At 49.3% G+C, this 21583-nt stretch overlaps 2 protein-coding genes across 5 annotated transcripts in view; one reads left to right on the top strand and one right to left on the bottom strand.

Moving 5' to 3' along the window:
- Positions 1-21583, top strand: part of nab (NGFI-A-binding protein homolog) — a 941120-nt gene that overhangs the window by 236782 nt on the left and 682755 nt on the right. The window contains exon 1 of one of the 4 annotated variants that reach the window (XM_072288147.1): positions 3508-3741. The exons of the other annotated variants lie outside the window; for them this stretch is intronic. The gene's annotated coding sequence lies outside the window, so the exon portion shown is untranslated. Of the gene's footprint in view, positions 1-3507; positions 3742-21583 lie in introns of those variants that run through there. 4 annotated transcript variants of the gene reach the window in all.
- The window catches only part of LOC129384585 (uncharacterized), a 148470-nt gene that overhangs the window by 107582 nt on the left and 19305 nt on the right, over positions 1-21583 (bottom strand). The gene's annotated exons all lie outside the window — the stretch shown is intronic.

Here is a 21583-nt window from a genome sequence, read left to right as displayed (position 1 = left end):
CGGCGAGCCGCCGTGCGGCGCCGCCACATGCGCTACAGCGCCGCGCTGCAGACGGCCGCCGTCGTCTGCTACTGGTGGCCACCGTCCGCTTCGGGAAACTCGTTGGCCTACGTGAATCGCGGCATTGGCTCTCGTTGTGGCGCTCAGCACGGACGTCGTTCGCGTTCGAGCAACCCGGATACTCGTCACCCCTTCGCTAAGATTCGCAGGTCTGACGCAGGCCTCGTTGTTCGGAAGCGCGTAACAAGAACTCCCTCCTCAATCCTAAATCACGCTTAGCGCGGAAGGTTGCCGCTCGGATACCGCTAGGACTAAAGAAGCGAGCGTCGTCTCACCTATTTTCGTAACATTGTGTCTAGCTGGGCTACTATCAACAACTGTCATGGCACACCGAAACACCGCTCGAGATTTTATCTGCTACCGTGCAAATTTCGTTCACCGCATCTAGCGTACCTTGCACATGAACAAGTCGGCGAGTGTCACGTAAAAATAATGGACGCCAACAGCGGCGTTTCCCGTCAACGTGTGTGTGTCGGCGCGGCTGAACTCTTTGGGCGGCGACAGCCGAGCGGACGAAGCTCTCTCCCCCCTTGGGGAAGTGGGCGCTCGTGCCCAACGCTGTAGCCAGCGTGAGTGCCTGTTACGTGCGAAAACTGCGGGAAGAGAACGGACAGCTTAACTCTACCAGCCATTGTGCACAGCCACGTCAAAAATTGATCCTCGTTTTTAAAAATATATTTGACCAAGAGAGAGACGCAGAAGAAAGGGGAAACGCAGGGAGGTTAACCAAATGGGAAGATCCGGTTTGCTACCCTACACTGGGGAGAGAGGGGAGGGGGATGTAAAGTGATAGCAAAGTGGAGAGAAAGAAAGGAACACGGACATACAATCACAGTCGGTCACTGTCACCGCACAGCACAGTAACACTTACCACACTATAAACATCTGTTCCGGCTACAGCCGCTTGTCCGATTCGGTTGTCCTTAAAGACTGCAACAGTGCCCTGGTCGCCCTCCGCTGCGATGACATATCGCTAAAACGAGCCTTATACCTGTGAAGTTCCAAGTCGCGCTCTCTACTCTATTTTTGAGCTCTTCGATGTACTTCCGTTGCCTTAGAATCTAGTGTCATCATCAATCTAGCGGTCAACATTGAGCATGGTCTAGAGAAAGAAAGAGTAAAACAGAGACAGGAAGGTTAACCATATGTGAATATCCGGTTTCTTCTGTGCTCTATAGCAAACAGAGGAGGGATGGGTAAACGGTCGTCCAAATATCGCTTCGTGCTAAGCCGCCGCCTTGTCGGCTTGGCGACAACCTAAATTCAGTTCTATGATGCAGAACACGTTATGATAAGAGCAAACTATAAATCTATGTGTACTGTTCACTAAGCCGGACAGAGCTTCTGAAGAACGAAAACAGCGGGTGGTAACGTGAAGCCTGCAGTGCGTTCTGATTGCTACGAGTATTTCGAGGTTGCGCCTGATTTACCTCATTGCACGTGACCGAAACTGTGCAGCTATCAAATGAACTATTAGATGCTTTATTTGTTCCCAGCTGAGGCAAAACAGAAATGGAAATCGGACGTGCAATACAGCCGCAGTACTTGACAGATTTTCTCATACCCTGCAGAAAAAAGCGCCTATATATATATATATATATATATATATATATATCCCTCCCAATTCGGCAACATTGATGGCTTCGGGTAGCATGTGCGAGTTTATTGACCACTTGTCTTCACCCAAGAAGACCACGTACTGGTGGCACCTGCGGCAGAAAGGATGTTCCACATCCGCCGCCAAGGTTTGTGAGTGGAGCCGCTAGCTAACACTCCCATAGTTCTAGTAGTGAAACAAATAAATAACCAGGAAAGTGGATGGGAAAACGGCACCGCGGTAGCTCAATTCGTTAGAGCATCGCATGCGTAATGCGAATACGTGAGATTGTTCCACACCTGCGGGAAGTTGTTTCTGCAACCACTTTCAGTTCTATTAATTTTTCATTTCTTTCATTCAGTTAGTAAATATAATTTCCCCCACGTTGTCCTGGGGTTCTTTGTTTGCTGGCCTCTTATGACATATATATATATGTATATATATATAGATATATATATACATATATATATATGTATATATATATATATATATATATATATATATATATATATATATATATATATATATATATATATATATATATATATATATATATATATATATATATATATATAGAAATGAACTGGTCAGACATGCCCTAGCTTTTGCTCTGTATACTTTCCCCATTGATCGAGGGTCAATGAAGTTCATATTATTATACCATTGCGGTCAGCTAATACTTTGTGTTCGTTGTGTGACCTCGCGTTTCCGGCTGAAGCAGGTTGATTTAAATCATGCACCGTTTTCTTCTTTCTTTCATGCTTTGGTACTAAATTTAAGAGTGTCATTACAATGTGCGAAGTCAATTCGTCATTTTTCCAGCGGTTCTCCCATCTTCATCTCTAGTGCATGCGTTATCGTAAGCTAGCTCCCGCTAGATGCTCGAGAGGAACGATGCCAATATATTCCGTTTCTGATGTTGTGATCGCTTTTGTTTCTTCCGATGCTTGTTTTCTTTTTTGTGTGTAGTTCAATAGGGAAGCGGACTGGTGATAAATGACAGCAGTGGAAACAAGACAGCGACGGCAGCTTGAAATTTCATCGGCAGAGGACCGCGCCACGTGAGCGTGCTTTCGCCATCACGTGATTCGCAGAGAGGGAAATTGACCATCGCGAAATTACAGACGACGAAACTAGCGGTCATGAATTTAGCGTTGTGGGCCGAGCACGGTTGTCCGTGGAGACGAATTTGGGAAGCGACTCTCGTGACTGAAGACGAGGCACAAGCTTTTGCCTCTCGTGAGCCTTCTGTTTCTCTAGTATGCTTACGTGCTGTTCCATGAGATCCAGAATGAAAGTGTCCAATTCCGCTGACGAATGCCAACGAAGCACAAGATGTTTGCGGGAAAATTTTGAAGCAGTGTAAGCGAAAGAGGAGTTGATGCCTTTAAAATACTAGTGTTTGTTGTAGCAGAACAAGGCAAAGAAACCGCTCTTGTCACTAAAGGGAACTTTCGAACCTAAGCTGCAATCGCCACTTGACCACAGCAACCGACTTGATTGCGAGTAGTACGCCTTGTCGCAACCACACAAGTCGCGGGTTGGAGGCCAGCTCCTGCCTTGCGTAATGCCGCTATACGGCTACGGTGACGCCCTCCCTCGTCAGTTTTTTGCAACTGAAGGCGTTGTTCCAGACGCTCTCTGTTTTGTTCTTGATCTCTCTCGCTCACCTCTTGCCGATCCGCCTTTCCTGTTTCATTGATCGCTCGCCCGCATTTATTTTTCCCTCGGGCGCGCTCGCTCCCTCGCCCGAGGCGGAGAGGGAATCCGTCACAATGCTGTTATTTTTTGTGGCGCCCCTCGCTCGCTTGTTGCTTTTCAAAAGCGGCCGGCAAAGAAGAAAGCGCCCACCCACGCGCGGCCTCTCGGAGCCGTTGAAGCAGGATGTGCGGGGGCGTTCCACGCGCGCAATTATGCTAATCTTGTGTCGACGGCCAGCGGGTAAATTATTTTAATGAGTCTTTCTCCCCTCTTGCGCCGTCGCCGCACGCACGCTGCCGTCCGCCCCCGCTTCTTGCCGGTGCCGCAGTCGAGCCTCGACGACGCTCGCCGCCGCTCCGCTGGCGAACAACGCCGCCTTCGCCGTGAGTACGCACGCTGCTGCTGCTGCTGTCGGCCGCTCTCGCTGCTCCGGCAGCGCGCAGGGCACCACATTTCGCAATGTGCGGGGACAAACGTCACAATATCACGCCGCGGTGAGATCATTTCGTTGCACAAAAGAAGCGCAAGGCGAGAAGCAAGTAGACATCGACAAACGCTAGTGCTTGTTGTGCGCGAGTTCTCCTTAATTTAGCTTCCCCACTCTCCTCTAAGATTATTCCAAGTTCGAACAAAACCGTCACAGTCAGGTGTCGGAGTGACTTCTTTCTCTTGCTTCTTTAGCTTGTAGCCTGCGCCTGTCCTTATGCGTGTGACTGCTGCTACTGAAGATGGTAATGGGATCCGCTGCCGTACAGATGGGCGACCAGCCTGCGTGAGCTACTCATGCTTTAGCGTATCTATTGCTCTCCACCGTTTCGCCCATCGCTACCTTGTTATGTTACGAGTGCCTGCAATGACCTCAGTTCTTTTCCGCCAATATTGGCAACGTCGCTTGCTTGTATAGACCACTGACCACTTAACGCTTTGATCAGTTTTCAACCCCAGCACTGCTGTAAGGTGGGTGTTCTGTGCGGTTCTGGCTTGATGGATATCACGGCATCCCATTACAATATGCATAGTTGTCACAGGTTTATTTCTTCCTTTTTTTCTCTTACAGCAGCACATTTATGGCAGCAATTGTTTTCTTTTTTTTTTTCTGGAGCAGAGACGTCCTTCCTGTTCTTCGAAATATTTGCGCCTGTCTTTTTTACATAGGCAGGTGGGGGAGACAATCAGGCATTGGTCCCGGGCCTAAATGTAGCAGGATGGCACTGCCCTTTGTGTTATGGTACACATTTTCTCTAGTGATTTCTTGCTTGTCGCATCTGTAAATTTCCATAGATATATATATATATTTTCTATCGATTGCATCTAACATACTATCATTGCAACTGGCGTTGGTGGCGCCGTGTGACAAAATAACAGAAAAACGCATTTATATTTGACAAATTGTGACACAGTCGTGTCTTTTGTTCAGACATATTTCCGGCCCGGCTTTCATCGAATATAAGCAAAAGTAAAGTTGAATTTGGCTCGCACGTCGCAGTGCATTCACTGAATGCATTGCATTTACGTCGACGGCGGGCGCTGAAGCGGTTGCAGGATGGGCGGGGGACTCACGTGACAACCACCACTTGCTTACCAGTTGTCGACGAGGCATGTTCTTTTTTTTTTTTTTTTTGGTGGCGAGCAATTTCTCGACAACATGAGACCCGACTCTACCGGTTGCCCCGCGAGCCTCCGCTGTCCTTTCTCTCTCGCGCACGCGTAGCCGCACGTTCCCATTACAACGTCAGAGTGATCAATGCAATTCACTGACGTTCATGCTAGCCAACTGAAACAAATGAAGACTCGCACACTGTCGCTTGGCTTGTAGACTGTGTTCATGCAATGCTTGCTCTGATTTTGTTTGTCCGCATTTCGAGGGGGGGGGGGGGGGGGGGGGGCGAAAGGCACGAGTGCCCGTGCCCTGTGCAACGGAGACACGCGCACGTTAAAGAAGGTCAAAATTAATGCGGATTCGATCCCCCACTACGGCGTGCCTCAAAATCAAATGGCGGTTTTGGCGCGTAAGACCCCAGAACTCACTGAACTCTGATTTTGTTTGTGTAGGCATTGGCGCATTGTTTTATTTTCAGTTCCTCGGCACAAGTTACCGCGGCCACCATTAACGAGCTTCAAAAACAACGCCGTACACCCATGTATACTTTACGGGCATTTCTGCGAAGAATTTCTGTTCCTCTACGCCTGCCTCTCGTTCATCCTAGCTTTCAACAAAAGCTCCGATTTGCCCTTTGACATTCATTTCAAGCTGAGGAATGCTCGCATTAGAAACCCTCTAAAGCTATCTAAATAAGAATAGTTGTACTTAACAGAAATGTTTTTATGTCGTGCCAATTGCTTTCCGACCTGAATTTTTATTCGGAAGCTCAAATGTCCCTGAAACCATGTCAAAATTTCAAGTAAATAAATCAAAATGTCTTCTGAAGTCTGCGCCAACAATCACGTAAACAACATCCATTGATTGTCTTAAGGTGAGAGATGCCATTTATTTCATGATATACGTTTAGAATTTTAAATTCTGGCTATTACGTGTTAAACCCACAATCTCATTATGAGGCTCATCGTATAGTGGGGGACTCGAGAATATTTTCGACCACCGGGGATCTTTAACGTGCTCCCGATGCACGGTAGACGGGCGTCTTTGCATTTTGCCCCTTCTAAAGGCTGCCGCCGGGATTCGATCTCGCGACCTCGTGCAAAACAGCGCCTTAGCCGCTAAGCCATCGTGGCGGGTGCATACGCTAGTTCTGAGAATGTCTGGGGCGCAAGCCAGTCGTTCTCGCTCTTGATATCGCTTTTCCTAAGTTCTTATACTTTATAACGCAGCGAATTTGACGTGCACCCTTTTCCTTGGCTTAATAGATCTCGCCGTCTCACTTGGTCTGTGTCCGTTTTCACTGGATTATGCCTGTTACCAAGCTTTGCCGTGGTACAAACGCACGTGTTATATCGGGCATTTCACGAACCAAGTAATCTTATTCAGATTGAATTAGAGCGCCTTCGCACTTGCGAGTCGCAGAGGTCGCGCGACCAAGCAGCGGACACCGGCACTCGCCACCTCACCTTCTCGTTCGAAACGAGAACTCTCGGGAAGAACGCCGTTCGCACGCTGGCGGGCGTTTCGTTTTCGCCGCCGCGCCAATAACGGCCGCGTGCACAAAGGCTGGCGCACTACTTCCGTTTCGCTGATCGGTTTGCGAGGCTGGAAGATCGGGCAGCGGGCGACTGGCCTGCGACCGTCGCTTTTCGACCGTCGCGCGACCTTATGCGGCTCGCAAGTGGGACGGCGTCCGAAATGTTGTGTCTCGAATGCACGATGAGACAAATAGCGGAAGCACTTGAGCAGCGAGATTACACCGTTCCTATTCGAGGGCCACTCGCCTCCTTCGACATCACTAAAGCGTGACAATGGGGTTCTTAATAACAAACGAGTAAGCGCCGCCGTTCCCCCGATTTTCGCGTATAATGCCGAGCGGTATTAGAACCAACGACGAAGCAGAACCACACGCAGATGTTTGCTGGCCGCGAGCGAAACTGTTCAGGCACACCGGTTGGTGCGCACGCGGCCGCTGTCTCGCAATGGGGATTCTATTCGCGCTTGCCCAGAGTAAATGCACACAAAGAAGCGTCAACAAAGATTGCACGAACGAAAACCACGACCTGCTTTTAAAAACACTGTCCGACGTTGCATGACAATATGTTGTGAACGGCTCCAAAAGCGCGTGTCGCGAATTGCTTGGCGGGGCGCATTCGCAAGGCCCTCGCTATAACGACCGATTTCGTGGCGCGCTTGGCAACTGTGTACAAAGGCTTTGCAACCTGTGGCTTGGTTAAAACACGTTGGCGGGCTAGTTGTAGATGTGCTAAAAAAGCACATTTACTCTTTATCCCGCACCTACGTTCTTAAGAGCATGGGCCAATTTATGTATGCACGGAACCACAGCAAATCTGTGTTTTTATTTTTCTCGGCTTTCCTTCCCTTGATCGCTCGGTGAAGGTTTATTCCGCTTTTGATTTTTGCGGCAACTTGTTGCACACTAAATCAGTTGCAGGTAATCTAGGGTGTCTCAAACGCGGGAACTGCGCGGAAGAAGCTCTCTTGGTTAAGGCATAAGGCACGAAAAGGGAATTGTCTTTTCACTCATCTTGAATGGCTTGAATTGAATGAAAGAATTGTCCATCGTCTCCATACAAGATTCGTCAACGTTGAAATCTGCAATGTGTCATCACCTCTATAAACCTACTTTCTGTTCTTGTTTTCGCTATTTGGTTGTTTTTTTCGTTTTCCTCCAATCCTTCCTATGACGTTTCAAGGGTCTTGAAAGTAAAAAAAAAAAAAAAAAAGATATGGAATGGAATGAAAGGAAATCAATTTCTTTCTTTTTTTGATTGAATTATACCCAGCAAGCTTGATCGCAGTGAAACTTTATATGAATCTGCAGAAACCGGATTTCACCACTTCCCGGCGTTTCATGATTAAAGTGAAGCACCTTTCCGTACATAACCTAAATTTCTGTAAAATCATTTCGCTGCCTTTCAACGTCTTCATATTTTATTTATTTATTTTACTTTATTTAACTGTTAAGTCCTTATGACTTACTTATGACAATCGCCGTATGTGAAATTGTGCAGCGTCATAATTTGGTCACATCGATCGTGTCGTGCACTCATTTCTTTCACCTTCGTATTACTCGTTTAGTTCTCTTTGTTACCATGAATGCAATCAGCAAACTTTATGTTGTGGTTGACTTTGCGGGACGGCGGTAAACTCTCGTAGATGCAAGAAAAGGGCAGGACCGGCGTCTTCTTTCGGGCGTTGGAGCCAGCATGTGGCCGTGGTGTGCGAGCACTGTTGTCGACCGTGTGTGCGTGTAGTGCCTTCCGCTGCCTCCGCCTGTGTTTCGCGCACTGCCCCGACGTGACCGGACTGAATGCCGCCGTCGGTGAAGTGACGTCACTGCTTTCTCTTGCCTCCCGGCACTGGCTGGATCGACTCAGCACGGTGGGGGCGGCCCGAAATGTGTAGTACAGTGCAGTTGCCGCAGTTGGGGTGTAGAGTGCTATAAGCGTAGTGGACGTCTGGTGCAACGCCCGGTTGTTACTAGTTCACGCTAGAACGTTGCTTTAGCGCGGCACGCAGCTCGCTTTGCCTTCCTTTACGCCCCACACGTATAGCACGACGGCGCTGTGCAGACGCACTCGTGTGCCGCGCTGGGTTGCCCATGCGCGACTCTCAACGAAAGTCTCTCGCAAAATGCGGGTAGAAAGTGCGTCGCACGGTCAACTCATGGGCTTGGCCAAAACTTTCTTGTCGAAATCAATCAGAGTAAAAGGAGTAATAGACGCCCACCCCGAACATATATAAATATAAGGATGCCGTACAGGAGGCTCGTTTAATAATCTTTGTGAACAACGCTCCGGTATGGAACCGTCATGCTGTTATTGTTGTTCGTGGTCTAGGCACATTTTTTTTTCTTTAAGCGGATTCTTTGCGAAGAATTTGCGCTGCATTTCCTCAAAGCTTATATCCGATTTTGTTGTCAGCCTGTTGTCGTGTCCAATGACAACGTGTTTTCGGTTATGAGCGAACAAAGAATGAAACTGGCTATGTTTTCCCTTTCTTTAGTCGAAGCTATTTCCGCCTGCCTTCCCAGGTTTGGCATGGCCTGCGCCGCTCAGTATCTCGGCGGACGCAATTGTGGATATGCATGCACGATATGTGCGCTGGATGAATGTACCAGTGAACGGGATTATATAAAAACAAACTATGCGCACCGCTCATCTGTATTAAAACAAACATTCTACATAAAACCAGAACATATAATCTTGGTTCACGGGCTTTGCTAAAGCACAGCGACCTGTCAATGTGATGGCGAATTATATTGTCACGGAAGAAGAAGAAGCGGAGCAGTGCGGACGTTCATGGGCTCCGTAGATTCCGACCCTCACGGACTATCTCGACCCACCGGGCCGCCAACTTTTGGGTTGGATCTGAGAGAGCTCACAAGCTGGATCACCCTGACACCGATTTCAAGACGGTAGGACCATTTTTTGGCAAATTACCGGACTTTGACGGGAAACACTCGCCGCTAAGCCTACCGAGGTTTAGCACGACTACGGGCGTTTGCGGGCAGCCAGGCCCGCTCAGCGATAGCGATGCAGCCTGGACCCGACTCCCGCTCCACGAAATATCCGAATTTTGAGCCATCGACGAGTAGACTAGCCCAGAATTTGCTAGAAGCACAAGAGATGGACGACGACCACCTCGGCGCCTCCGACTCCGAGAATTCGGCGGACGGGGAGATCGAGGACTCCGCCATGCAAGAGCAGCAAGTCACTCACAAAGAAGACGAATCAAATTGGGAATTGGTTATGACCAAACGCCAAAAGAATCGACAGAGGAAGAACGGACGGAACGCCGCCAGCGCCGGGAATTCCCCGGCCCCACCGCCGACAGCTGGCGCGCCAGCTTCCGGCGCCCTGAAAAAAGACGGGAAAGGAGCGCAGCGGCAGCCTAGGCACAGGATGCCCCCGCTCCCCAGAGACGATTTCAAGATTATTTTGCGACCGAAGGGACTCGTAGTCAAGTCGCTCCAGCAATTTCAAGTGGCCCGGGCCGTATCCGCGGCATGCAGCAACAAGTTCGAGGGAAGAGACCTGATCACGAAGCTCCGCACAGGGTCCAACATAATAATCGTGAGCACGCCGAACAAGGAGGCCGTCCAGGTCGCGAGGCGCATCACTAGCCTCACGATCGAGGGACGCTCATCTGACGTGAACGCTTACGTGGCCGCACCGGAAAACACCCGGCGTGGCGTGATACACGGAGTGGACCCTGGAGCGACACCGGAGGAACTGAAAACCGACTTGTGGACGCGCACACGGGGTGTCACCATCCACAGCGCCCGAAGACTAGGCAAGACCAAGACGGCCGTCATCACCTTTGACGGACCCATCACACCAAAACACGTCATCTACTGCGGAGCCGAGTACAAGCGCTACCCGTACCGGCGCACAAGACAAATCTGCTACGTTTGCTGGTCACCGCTCCGACGTGTGCCCCACACCGGAGGCCAAGGCTTGCAAACAGTGCGGGATGCAGAACCCGCCAAATGATCACCAGTGTACCCCGAGATGCCTGATCTGCGGAGGCAACCATGCTACCGGATCGCGGGAGTGCCAAGACCGACTAAAGAAAGCCAGCGACCTGCGAGGCAAGGCCAACGGCGGCAACAACGGCGGCGGATGCGAGAGCAGACGTCGTAGCCGGGACGACCGCGGCAAGAAGCCGAGATGGTTCAGCTCGGAGGGGGAGACTTCGCGGAGCCGTTCGAGATCCCGGGCGTCGCGGAGCCGTTCACGGAGCCGGTCACGGTCCTTCCCGCCCCTGCCGCCCCTGGCCATTAAGGGAGGGAGCGAGCTGCAGCAGCAGCAGCAGAGGAAGAAGACGAAGAAGAAGCCTACCCGAAAGAACTGCGACGTCAAGGTGAGCTGGGGAGCCGAAAACCCTTGGTTTGCTCCGCACTCGGGTGGGGTAGCTAACGAAAAGAACAACACAAACAGCAACCGCGAACAGCCTAGACAGGCGGACGCGGAGAAAATAGCGCTGAGACGCGAATTAGAGCTATCACGCGCTAGGCAGAAAGAGCTAGAACGCCAAATAGCAGAGCTGACGACGGCAGTGCGAGACCGTAGGTCGAACAGCCCTCCGCAGCCACAGACCGTACAAACCCAAGCCCCATGGCAAGCAGGCAAGGAGGATTTCCCCACGTTTAAAGCAGAGATTCAGCAAATGATGCAGCAGATGATGCAGCAACAGCAGCAACAAATGCAGCAAGTGCAATTACAAGTCACAGAGCTCCGAAGCAGCATCCGCAAGCAGAAGTTTACCGAGAACATTAGAGAGAAGGCCTACCACCGCCCCGCGCTGGCATCCCTCGCCGACACATCCGAAAACAACACCGAGGCTTAAACATGGCCAGTACAACTTTAAGCAAGCAAGAAACGTTAGATATATGGCAATGGAACTGCAGAGGCTACCGTAAGAAGCAGGGCCTCCTCCAACAATACATTCACACACAACAAACAGTGCCCGACATCATATCGCTTCAAGAGACGGACACGACACCAACACTCGCAGGATACACGTGTTACGAGACTCAAGAGAAAGGAAGAACGGCAACCCTAGTCAGCGAGGTATTTATCGCCTTAAGCCACGACAGGATAACCGACACCGACGTAGAGCACGTGATTGTAGAAATCGTACCAAAGAAGAAAAGAAAGAGGGGCAGTATATTTATTGTAAATGCATACAGCCCCCCGAAACAGAGGAAGGCAAAATTCTACGAGCTTTCCCATGGCGCACGCAAACTAGCGAAAGACAGCACGCTAATCATCCTAGGAGACTTTAACGCCATGGACAAAAGCTGGGGATACCAAACAGCAAACCCAAAAGGCAAAACGCTAGCGGAGGCAGCAGAGAACACCGACTGCAACATCCTCACAGACTCAGACACTCCAACCAGAATCGGAAACAGCGTTAGTACCGACACCTGCCCCGACCTCACGTTCATACGAGGAGCGGAACAAGCAGTGTGGGAGAACCTGTTAGAGAACCTGGGTAGTGACCACTGCATACTCAAGACGCAGGTAACTTCGGACAGGCTAAGGCGTCAGCTGGGATCGGCAAAAATTACGGACTGGAGCGCTTTTCGAGAGGCGTACGATAGGAATCTCGCCGAGAACGGGATCCAATCGATAGAATAGTGGGGAAAATGCTCATTGAAAAACAGCGCAAGTACACCAAAGAATTCGCGCGAACGACGCAGACGACCGAGGTAGACGCCAGACTGCTCAAGCTGTGGGAAGCTAGACGCGGGCTCACCAAGAAGTGGAAGAAACAAAAATACAACATGAAGCTAAAGATAAAGATCGCAGAAGTCACAGCCAAAGCAGAGGGGTACGCGGCGCAATTGGCAAGGCAAAATTGGCAGCAATTCAGCGACTCCCTCAACGGAACTTTGAACACAGCGAGGACGTGGCATATCCTCAAGGCTCTCATAGATCCGACCAAGACCAAGACAGAAAACAACAAAACCATCTACCGGTTCATCCACCAGTTCGAGGGACCAGACTCGGAACTCCTGGAGAAGGTACGCGTTAAATGCTTCGGGGACACAAACCCAGCAGCTTACGCAGAGCGCTACCGAGGAAGAGAAAACGTTAACCCGGACAGACCCATCACGCGAGAAGAGGTCTACGCAGCGATTCGAAGCACAACCAGAAACATGGCCGTGGGTGCAGACAAGATAAATAACGCACTCATCCGCAACCTCAGTGAAGAGATAGTCGCAGAATGAACCGACTATCTCATCAAACACTGGGAAGCTGAGACCGTCCCAGAGGAGTGGAAGCATGCGGAGGTAGTGATGGTTCCTAAACCAGGCAATAAACTGCAAATTGAGAACCTCAGACCGATCTCGCTCACATCGTGCCTGGGAAAACTGTACGAACGAGTGGTGACGCTGAGACTACAACAGTACATGGAGGACAACGAACTGTATCCCCGCAACATGTTTGGATTCAGAGCAAAATTATCGACCCAAGACGTACTCCTTCAAATCAAAGAAGTACTCGGGAACGTCCCCAGGAGTGGGGAGAATATAATAATGGCATTGGATATCGAGGGGGCTTTTGACAATGTAAGCCACGAAGCTATCCTCACGGGCATGAACGACCTGAACTGCGGGAGGAGAGTCCACGGCTACGTCAAAGCCTTCGTTTCAAACAGAACGGCAACGATTGGCCTCGGAGGGCTCCGATCAGAGAAGTTCCTTACTCCAAACAAAGGGACGCCTCAAGGGTCGGTCATCTCCCCCACGTTTTTCAACATAGCAATGATTGGCTTGGCAAAACAGTTAAAGGAAATCGACGGCATACACCATGACATGTATGCCGATGACATCACCATCTGGGTTAACACAGGCTCGCTCAGACAGAAAGAAGTTACAAGAAGCTGCCACCTGCGTAGAGGACTACGTCAGAGCAAGAGGGCTAGCCTGCTCCACTGAGAAGTCCGAGCTCCTGAGAGTTTGGAGAGGAAAGCAAAACCGCACAGTCCCCACCAGCGACGAGTTAAAGCTCAACGTCTACCTCGAGGGGAAGCCGATACCGGAAAAGACGCGCATCAGAATCCTGGGGATGTGGATACAGTCACACCAACGCTGCACCCGCACCCTCGCCCTACTCAAGGCATCCACCCTACAAGTGGCCCGCATGATCACGCGCATCTCACACAGACGCCACGGCATGCGAGAGGAGGACACACTCAAGCTGGTCAGAAGCTTGGTCGTCAGCCGAGTGGCATACAGCCTCCCATACTACAATCCCATCAAGAGTGAGGTACAACAGGCGGACGCGATTCTACGCAAAGCCTACAAAACCGCACTCCACCTTCCCCACAACACCTCAACCGAAAAGCTCCTAGCCTTAGGACTACACAACACCTTCGACGAATTGAAAGAGGCGCAACTAGTCTCCCAACAACGCAGACTACAGCAGACCCCATCTGGCAGGGAGCTCCTGAAGAAACTAGGCTGCGCCGATCAACTTCAAGAAATACAGAGGACCGAAACGATTCCGGACGAGCATCGCAACACACTAAATGTAGCACCCATACCCCGGAACAAGGATCCCAACCTACACAAAGCACGCAGAGAAGCGAGGGCTGAATACCTACAAAAGACACTAGCACCCCAAGAAACGACGGTATATGTGGACGCAGCCACATACGCCAGAGCAGCGGGGCAGAGCAACAGCAACGCGGTAGCAACGGTGATTGATTCGAACCTACGCGAGATCACCAGCGCATCACTACAAGGCTGTACGATAGTCGAGGCTGAAGAAGCGGCCGTCGCTCTAGCGGCAGCGGAGGGATATCGGTCTAAACGGTATCTAACAATCCTTACAGACTCGCAAACAGCGTGCCGCAACTACCTACGCGGCAGAATAGGGCACGGAGCGCTCCGCATACTCCGCTCCGGAGACCACATAACACAACGACAAGCAAAAGAAGAACCAATTAGGCATACGATAGTATGGACGCCGGGACAAACGGGAGTGGCAGGGAACCAAGAGGCGGACAGGATAGCTCGAGGGTACACTTATTACCGAGCATCCAACGTAGGCGACCTCGAGGCGACCGAACCTGTACCCCAAGACTATTCGGCGATACTAAATTACTACAAGGGCTGCAGAAAGCGGTATCCACCACCGCACAACTCCCTTAGCAGAGAGGACTCTGTCGCGTGGAGGCAGCTACAAACGGGCTCGTAGCCGAACCTAAACGTACTCAGCAAAATTTATCCCACACAATACAATGACAAATGCCCCTGGTGCCACGAAACACCCACGCTGTATCACATAACGTGGGCATGCCAGAAGATAGACGTGGTACCCGTTATACCAAACCCGAGTGCGGAGCAATGGGAGGGAGTGCTCTCCAGCGATCGCCAGGTCGACCAAGAAGATCTGATTCGGCGAGCACAACTGGCAGCAGCATCCAGCGGAGCCCTGGACTAAGGGCAACGGACCGTTGTGCTAGAAGATGGACGATTCCATCTGAAGACCGCAGAAGACCAGCGAATCTAGAGCTGACAAAGTTTTTCGCTCACTCACACTCACGGTGCACCGTAAACAGGAGACGAGGAAACCTATTACAAAAGCAACCTGTTTATGAGAACAAGGGTAGGGTCATCAATTTGGACTTGGGATCTTGCACACTGCGAAACAGAGAGAACTCCCGTCGTTGTCTTTGTCGTCTACACATAAAGCACACGTTTCTTCATGCGGCCCTTCCGCTTGTGGGTGTGCGCCCGTTCTTAGCCAGTCCTGCGGAATGTGTGACCGAAGACGTACCCAATCGCCGAACCTCGCTCGATCTGCGTCTGTCGCTTTTTCCCTCGACAAGCGTCATACGTGCCTTGCGATATCGATGCGCGCATCCACCAATTTGGAAGGAAGGAAGGAAAAAGGGGAGATGGAAGGCGGGGAGATTAACCAATTTAGCTTAACCGGTTTGCTAGCCTACACATGGGATGGGGGGGATGAAAGATGGGGAGAAGAGATAGGGAGCACATAACATAGCACACACATCGTTAGTTACAGTCTGTCACTATTGCGCGGCACGTGATATCACTGACACAGCCGCTTGTTCAAGCCCGTCTCCTTCATAAACCGAAGTAGTCCCTTCGTCGCCTTCAGCTGCGATGTCTTCTGTCGGCGATATGTGAAAATAGTTGCAACTGACAATGGTCTATTGTCAAGGTGCGCTAGAACGGACGCCAGGGGCTGTCTCTGAACATTATATTCAGGACAGTCGCACAGACTGTGTTCCAGCCTCTCCTCGCAAAGACAGGCATTGCTGAGAGCGTTGTCGGCCATTTCAATGCGAAACGAGTAAGATTTCGTGAAGGCCACCCCTAGCCACAAGCGATAAAGCAGGGTGGCCTCACTTCGGCGGAGTCCAGTTGGCACACAGAGATGCATCAAGGAGGGCAGGTCGTGTTGACGATTGCTCCGGTTTGTCTGGCTGCTTGGTGTGCACCATAGAGAGAGCGTGATCTCCCGTGCAAGCACTCGAAGTCTGCTGGCTGCGTCGGATCGTGAAAGTGGTATGGCCTCTTCCTGTGTGTCTTCAAGAGCTGTCCGAGCGGCTTTATCGGCGTCTTCATTTCCTATGACGCCGCAGTGAGTTGGCAGCCACTGAAACGTCACGTGATGTCCTTTCTCATGGGATGTATGGAATAGGCATCTAATATCGAGCACGAGCTGTTCGAATGGCCCGCGACGCAGAGCTGATAGCACAGATTGTAGGGCAGCCTTTGAGTCACTGAAAATTGACCATTGTCGAGGTGGTTCCCCATTGACGAAACAAAGTGCAGCGCGAAGAGCAGCTAGTTCCGCAGATGTAGATGTCGTTAGGTGGTCAGTCCTTAAGCTGATGGTAATACCTCTTGCTGGGACGACCACAGCACTGGACGAACACTGGATGTTTGTGGAACCATCAGTATAAATATGTGCACTGTCCGCGTACCTCTCCTGCAGAAGAAGCAGAGACTGTTGTTTCAGCACAGGCGACGACAGCTCAGACTTTTTCCCGATTCCTGGTACGCTGAGATGGACTGTGGGGCTGACAAGACACCGAGGGGGTATCGATGGTTTAGAGGCAGCGGCTCCACCAATTTGGAGTTTGTATTTCGGCACATAGCCTGATGCAGTGCGTAAAAATTAAAATTGGAAGAGAATAAAATTGCCACTTTTGTGGCAGATAAACATAAGCAATGCATTATATATAATACATTACGCGTAGAAATGCATGGCACGAAGCAGAGTCAATCAACTGCATACATGCTCCTGCGCTCGGGTAATGTGGGACCGTGCGAAATATATCGGTTTTTATTTGAGGAAAGAATTTATGCCTCAAGATGTCCTCACGCTATTTGTTTCCGTGAAACCCTCGATAGGCCACGTCAAACGCGATTGCAAAAGCCTGGTCTCAACTCTGCATACATGCAAGTGCATCTTTACCGCGACCAATTGCGACTCTTCGCTGTTCCTGGAGTGGATGGCCGACGCACAATGGCGGTTGTTCCGTCGCGTGGCTGCTGACTCACCGAGTCCGGTGCACCCTCGTTCAGCTTCCAGAGCCCGAGTCACCTCGGATGCCGGACAGTATACTCGTATTCGGGAATGCTCTCATTCGTCGCTTCCGCGCTCAAGAAATGACCCAAGTTCAGCGTTGACCTTAAGGTCCTCGCTGGCCTGAGCTCCGGTATTTGCCAGAGACGAGGAAGACTGCGAGCGGTGCCTCCGTGCGGGTGCCGACTCGCTACCGTGAATGTGCTGTCCTCTTGAACCACCAGGCGCTGTCGCTTCTCCAGGCAAACAAATGAGGCGGCTCTGCTGTTGTGCCGCATTCCCTTTTCCTTGACACGGCAACCGCCGTGATTATCAAGAACTTTGCTCCCACGGTATCGAAGGCGTCCAAGGTAGAAAGTTGTGCTCTAGCCTCTGTGCAGAAAAAACTTTCTTTACCGAATCTTGCCAGATTTGTCAGCGAATGGACAGGCACCAGCCTAGAAGTGTTTTTCAGTGTAAAAGCGCACGAACCTGATACGCCTCTTAGGGCCATTGTGACAGAAAACTCGCACCTGGCAGCTGCAGGTCAGTCGTTCCTTGCTAAAAAATTTAAGGAAACTTGGCTATATTGATCCGTTTGTCACAAAAACTACTCTCACTTGCTGAGAAGCAGAAGCGACATTGATGACTTTTTCTATCAGTACCTCATAGTTAACCTCTGTCTTGCGCCAAGGACTGTATTGAGGATCATGTCTCTTTGTCTTTTTTTACTTGAGCGGCAACTTTATTTCCTTTAATGTTAAACTGCTTTTTTCGGGAAAAAGGGCAACTGTATCGGCTCACTTGTCGCTTCATACAGCGAATGAGAGTTTGAACTTGCAAATCTCGCGGCTGGTTGCAGCCGGATTCCCTTATGCGGTCATCATCAGTGTGTTTCAATCGTTGCTTCAGAGGCTAAGAGCGTAAGCAGAATACCTGGACTCATCCAAAGAGAAAAAAAAACTGACACGCACGTTGTGCACGCCATGCGTCCACCAAATAACCTGAGAAAGGTTGCGAACCTGCACGAAGTGCGAGTGACCGTTTCTGCTGCAAACAAGCTTTCTGTGGCCCCATTTCTTCCCGAAGCCTATTTGCGAAAAGAAGCACGCCAGGCCTTTTGTGCGTTGCGCCGTGGGCACAGTACATATACAGTAAACTCTCAGTTGTAAGAACGTCCGTTTAACGAAATTTCTGAATAAAGAACTTTTAGAAAATCCCGGGCAGCTTTCATATGCACTCAATGCAAACATACTTCAGTTAAACGCCAGTGGCGTATACTATAGCCGCTGCCCGCCGCCCCCAAATCGCCCCTCCAGCGGCGGCTATGTGCAGTGTGACGGTGGGCTGGTTACCTGTGCTGAACTGTCAGGTCTGCAAACTGTTTCCCGTGTTCGTCCCCAAGAAGAAGAGTGCGACGAGGAAGATGCAGAGGCAGATTAAAATCCTGTAATTCTAGCCGAGGCTGTGGGATGCCTTGGAAAGTTTCGCGCTAGACTTTGTGTCTCAGCTACAAGCTGTGCCAGACTCAGAAAGATAGGCTCGCTAAATGGCTTTGTTACTTCTTGCGCTTTAAGAGCACCAGTGCAAATGAAAATATGATTATTTTTTTTTTGTTCAGAATGAGATAGGCAGCAACGCAACTGTCATGGACTTCCTATATATTGATGTATATAACTCCATAAGTTACATTTCACACCTTTGACTCGATGCTTGCTTTGCCTTCTGCTGTTCCATATTCTAGTGAATAATCAGTTTAGTGAACTTTCAGTTAAGTGAACTATTTCCTTGGGTCCTTTGAAGTTTATTCAAGTGAGAGTTCACTGCGTATGAGATACCTCGGAGTTGTGGCAGAGTGTATATTGGCCAAACAGCACGCTGCAATAACGGCCGTTAGAGGGCACATAGTTTATCAATTCAGAATGTAACAGGGCCACACCTGCCCTTCCTCTGTGCTTCATCCGACTGCGCGCCGTGGTTTGATAACTCGCGAATGCTAGAGAAGAGCCGGGATACGTTGTCTCAAGAATTGCGAGAAGTTTGAGTAAAACATGGAACAGCGCGAAGAAGACGAGGACAGAAACAAAAAACTAACACAACAGACTACTAGGTAAGTACCGAACGAACAACGTAGTAGTAGCCAATAAACCCGTCATACTAAGTTTCCGAAACAAGCAAAGAGCAAAAAAAAAAAAAAAATGTAGAAGCTAGCTGCATTACTAAAACAAAAGATAAATGTGTTAGCGCAGCGTCACTCAGCCACTTCAGATAGATTTTGTGTTAGAAATGTATTGAAATATTAGAAAGTATTAGAAATGTGTTAGCGCAGCGTCACTTCAGATAAATGTTTTAGATACAAAACTCTACTTGTACGCAGTACGCGTACCTTTTAATCTTTCTAGTTATTGTTTTTTTTACATGTTATAAAAGCTGGTTGTTCCTTTTTCAATAAATTTTCCTCTTGGCAATTCTGTTGTGTTTGTCTTCGATTCCTGTTCTGGTCGTCTTGGCGCTGCTTCAAGTTTTATCGAAGCTGAACCAACTCGCCCAACTCAAGTTGCTGCTAGAAGGATTTCAGACGAAGAAAAAAAAGTAACGCTGCATTAGCGTTCCGCCGGTTTAACTCCACAAAAGCGAATTTGAGATTCGGTGCGTTCTTAGTCTTTCTGGATGGGGGCTTTCCTTGCGACTTCTACTATTTCGCCAGCACGTACGGCGAGGCTGTGCGCGTGGAGCTTCTGCGCCTGCGCATAGCGGGCGCCTCCTGGAAGGAAACCGGCTCTTTCTCTGACTTCTCCTTTGAACTTTGGGCCACACATCCTTGCAGAGTCTTACAAGGCAAATTACCTTAACGTTAGCATAACAGTTACAGTCAGGGGTTGTGCTCCTATTGAGGTAGCAGTTGCCAGCCTGCGTCTTTGCTTACGCTTTCCTCTCCTTCAAGGGCACATGTGTTCACACGCAATAATCAATTAAGTAATTAATCTATCGATCAATCAATCAATAAAATGTTTATTAAAATCAATAAATGTGCGCAGGAACAGATTCGGAGCCTTAGTACTGATGCACTTAAAAAGTAGTGTGGGAGGCAAAATGTTCAGAGAAAAGATCTGGCAGAAAAAACAATGGGAGTCAGGAACAAGCAGGGAAACAGAAAACGAGGAAGCGGCATAAAAGGGGAATAAACCGTACGTGATTATCCACGTAAATACAAGACACAATAAATTAACTGTGAAATATGTCAATGCAGGCAGAATACTTATTAGATGTTTTTGTTTACATGTTTAATAGTAATAGTAATATTGAGCCGCGGCGGATGCACTTCGATGGGATCGAAATGCAAAAGCGCCTGCTCAATGCGGTGCACAAAAGGGCCGCAGGTCGTGGTCAGAATAAACCGGAATTCTCTCCACTATGGTGCGCCTCATCGTGGTCTTCTCACTTAAGACCCCAGACTTTAAACATTTCTTAATAATAATAATAATAATAATAATAATAATAATAATAATAATAATAATAATAATAATAATAATAATAATAATAATAATGCGCACCGCCTATTTTGACTAAAATGGGGTGCTGGAGCAGAAGCAGTGAGAGGCGAGTCTGACTGGTTGATTCGCACTCTTATCCGTGAACCGCCCCTGCGAACTTTCCAAATCCAGCAGCGCGCAGTAGAATCAAAAGCGGCAGACAGCTATCTGTTAGCCAGGTCAATTTCCACAGCATACTTGGAAAAACTGATGGTAAACGTGTTCGACGGATATCATCATTGAAACTAAAACGTGGCTTCCGGCAGATGTTGAAAACAGTGAGCTATCTCTGCCTCAGCACTTGGAAATATTTCGTGAACATAGGAACGAGCAGCTCGCGTGATGGTTGCCGTTTGACGTCACTATCAGCCATGTTTGGTTTCACTTCACGCTGGCGCTGACCTGGGTGATGGTGCGAATTAAAGGTGCACTGTATCGCCTTCCGAGAAGATGTATTGATTTTATCGATCATTTACAACAATCACTTGACGGAATATTTGAAACATATCCAAAATTCATCATCATCTTAGGCGGTGGCTTTAACTACACCAACATTACCTGGGCTCCGTTGCTTCCTCAGAAAATCGCCCAGTGTGCTCCAGATTGCTACGTATGTTGCATCACATCAATCAGCTTGTCAAGCATGCGACATGAGCAAGTAACTAACAATGCTAACCGCACGCTCGGTTACCTCCGTCGCAATTTCTCTATGGCCCCCGTTAACTTAAAGCTACTTCTGTGCAAAACACTAATACGTCTTAAGCTTGAATATGCCTCTTCTGTCTGGGACCTTGACTTAGATTACTTAACAAATGCCATAGAATCTATACAAAATCGTAGCGCACGTTTCATTCCTACTATTCTCGGACATCCATCTATGAAGGCTGCTTTAAACCTCCCTCTCCTCTCATCCCGTAGGAAGTTAGCACGGTTATCACTGCTGCACAAAATTTATTACTAAAATTCGGAATTAAAAAGTGCACCTTTGTCCGAATCTGCATACATATCATCT

The sequence above is a fragment of the Dermacentor andersoni genome, chromosome 5 (genome assembly GCF_023375885.2).
Source record: "Dermacentor andersoni chromosome 5, qqDerAnde1_hic_scaffold, whole genome shotgun sequence".
Lineage (NCBI taxonomy): Eukaryota > Metazoa > Arthropoda > Arachnida > Ixodida > Ixodidae > Dermacentor > Dermacentor andersoni.
This window is presented reverse-complemented; position numbering and strand designations above follow the sequence as displayed.